The sequence below is a fragment of the Silene latifolia genome, chromosome X, assembly GCF_048544455.1.
Source record: "Silene latifolia isolate original U9 population chromosome X, ASM4854445v1, whole genome shotgun sequence".
Classification (NCBI taxonomy): Eukaryota; Viridiplantae; Streptophyta; class Magnoliopsida; order Caryophyllales; family Caryophyllaceae; genus Silene; species Silene latifolia.
The window spans coordinates 291082220-291085572 of record NC_133537.1 but is presented as its reverse complement, the minus strand read 5'-3'; the positions used below and the strand labels follow the sequence as shown (position 1 = coordinate 291085572).

The 3353-nt window shown below is 33.4% G+C and overlaps 1 long non-coding RNA gene across 1 annotated transcript; it reads right to left on the bottom strand.

The window, feature by feature from the left end:
* Window positions 1-548: 548 nt before the first annotated feature.
* LOC141621864 (uncharacterized) lies at window positions 549-2615 on the bottom strand. Its single transcript, XR_012532742.1, has 2 exons — window positions 2205-2615; window positions 549-852 (listed from the first exon to the last, which is right to left on the bottom strand). It is a non-coding gene; the product is annotated as an uncharacterized LOC141621864 (long non-coding RNA).
* Between the last annotated feature and the right edge of the window lie 738 nt (window positions 2616-3353).

The window sequence follows — 3353 nt, the reverse complement described above, 5'->3', positions numbered from 1 at the left end:
GACCCAAATCAAAGTGACCCGAATTAAGCGACCCAAAATGACATGATGGACCCAAAATGACTTAATTATGGTAAAATCATAACCCGAAATGACCCAGATTGACCCGACCAAAATGACTCGATCTGAAGTGACCCGACCTGATGTGACCTGATCCGAACCCGAACCCGACCCGAATGACAAATTCGCCAGGTCTAGCATAAAGCCCACAAACGCTTATTAACTCAGATTTTAGAAAATAATCATGTCTGCCATTTTAATGAGTACGAATACTATAAACTGAGATACTAATAAAAATGATTACAATATAAGATACAATAGGTACGATAATTATGAAAACATTTACCAAATGAATAATACATTTTGAAGCAGAATCAATAATAAAAGGAGTACCAAAAAATATATAAGTAGGTATAACAAAAGTGATCTCTCAATAACTTAATGAGAGACCGTCTCTCCAAAGTTTTAGGGTTCACGATCAAAAAGATTATAACAAACAATGTCATCTCGTTTTTGGTACGCACAAACACTGTCATTTCTAAAATCAAATAAAACAACACAAACTGAATATTCAAATTCATTGTAACTACTTGACCGCACATCAGTTAGAGGTGACGACAGATAACACACCAAACAATGTCATCTCCACAATTAATTTTCCACTTAATCATGCCTTATGATTAACTAAACCTTCTCTCTACCTATAATTTGGAGCCACCAACAAAGTCCCGTTGATGAGTATTATTTTTGTACAGATGAACGGGGAGTATCTAACAACCGTGTAGTTCCGCAGTCTCATTCGTCATTGCCACTTTTGTCCATCTTTCTTCAACCCAACCCTATATGGCTATATACCTACACTCAATAATAGGAAAATGTGAGAAGAGTTTAACAGGGATAGATCCGATAGAACCATAGTTAGAACATTGCAGCGAAAAAAGGATAGGTTGAGATTTTTTAGGTAGGAATACCACGGAAGAAGTTTGAGAGATGAGAGGGAGAATAAAGGCAGGGAATATGATTTAAAATTTTCATTAAGACCGTCTTAACTTAAGTCGCTTTTACATACAATTAAAATAGAAGTGAAAATAAAAGAAGGTTGTGATGGGTTTTAAGTTAAGACGGTCGTAAGCATAACAAACTAAAATTTCATACGGAGTACAATTGATGGATCCTAATAAGAAAATGAAATTTGACAAATTTGCTTGTGTCTTGAATGACCATTTGAAATATGTCGTAAGTCAACTAAGGAGTCCAAAACCATCAATAAACCAAGAAGATTATTATAGTGAATATAATCTTGCCCTCGACAACATAATACTTAGGGGTTGTTTGGTTGATCTAGTGAAAGCAGCACCCACACCGTAAGAAAATCAAAGACTGGGTTGGGTCATCGTTCTCCACTGATACAAAGTTGTGACTAATCCCTCAAAATGGCTCAGAAGCATCGTCAAAGTAAATAAATAATGTTCACCAAAAAAGGACCAAAGAACAATGTTCACTAATAACTTAATAAGGCAAATACGTCGAAAGTCACTTCGTAACACATTGATTTACCATCGACAATTTTTTCATTCACCAACAATATACTCTTATAGTCCTATTGTCGTTTGGACAAAATCACTTCAAATTATATCCATAAAATAATTCAATGAGAAATTTAAATTTACTACTGCAACGAAGAAAAAAGATTGCATAAATGTAAGTAACTTGCAAATTTGTTTTAAACAATCAGCCTTATTTAGTTTTTTCACCTATAACTCTATGTAATGTTACCAATTGTAGTTGCTAAAAATCCGTATCTTAGTAATTGTTATTTTATGTTAAAACATTTGCATATTTAACATAAGTTTATCTCTTAAATGCAGTTTCTATTGGCATAGTTAAAAGCAATATACGTAATCTAAAACACATTCCAGGGTGGTAGAGAAAATTTTGATTGCACAATAAAAAAAGATCATAGAGCCAAATTTAATTGTTTGCGTAATATATGTGAAAAATAAACACAACAAATTTGTTGATTAAAGTGGACAATGTATAAATAAAATCACATATTATATATTCTACCAAATTTAATTGTTTGCGTAATATATGGAAAGAATAAAATTACATGAATTTGAATTTAAGCAAAAATCAACACAACAGATTTGTTGATACAAACGAAAGTGATACATGGAAGAAGAAGAAGAGGTAAAAAAGTTACATACCCTCGCAAGACCGATTAAAGCTCCTTCAACCAGTATAACATATATAAAACTTGTACATGCCTAATCAATCTAAAGTATTAACAAAGTAATAATTAGTACTATGTAATTAATTGAAAATACTGATCCTAGCGAATAGCGGAAAACTAATTACCTCTTTAATAATGAATTTTATAATCAATAGCACCATGATATACCTGTTGCTAATTGCTTCATTATTCAAGAAGTAGGCAGCGAAAATGAAAAGAAAGAGGAGTAGCGATGATCGATCTGAGTATGATGCCGGAATAGCGAACTTCGAGAGCTTTGTATTATTTAGGGTTAAGTCAATTAAGCACTCTTAAGCGCGAAATTAGGAGGGCTGTAGAGATAGACGGCTGAGGCAGGATATGCTTGAGTAGATTAGTTTATTAGGGTTAGATAGGTGGGCGGGAAAAAAATGCATAGAAAAGCGACACGTGTCCAATCTAATGTATAGTGGTTCTTCTATTATAATTTTACTAGGTTTGGTGCCCGGCTTCGCCCGGGCTAACTCTATTTACCGTTAAATTTTATTTTCAATGGAATAAACTATGTTGGAGTTGTCTAACTCACACGTTTACTATTAGTAATTTTTTTTTTTTTTTTTTTTGAAATTGTCATCTCATTAATAATCAACTAGGCGTAGGTTACAATGAAGATAACAAATAGACAAAGGAAAATCAAGATTGCTAACGTAAAAAATACATTCAAAATAACTATCTAAATACTGGTAATGGCGTTGCCGCTCCAAAATCATAAATTTCTTGAATCTATGAATAATCGATGTCTTTGCATCCTTCTTGATGGAGGGAAACAGTGTAGCCGTCTTGATGTATTCATCCACGAAGCAAATCTGATAATCTCCCCGTCGATTAAAACTTATTATATTGATAACAATCCCACGAAAAAATGGAAAAACCCCGAAAGAAGGGACGGAACAACAGATCTCACCAAAAGGGAGACTATTATTGAAAATAAGATAGATCTACATAATATTAGTTGTTTAAGAAAGCTTTTGTGGGGCTTACCATCGATGGATGATCGATGGAAGCCCCCGAATAATAATGGAGGCTAGGTTTTTAGAGAGGGGTTTTTTAGAGAGAAGAGAGATCTCATTTACTATTAGTAATT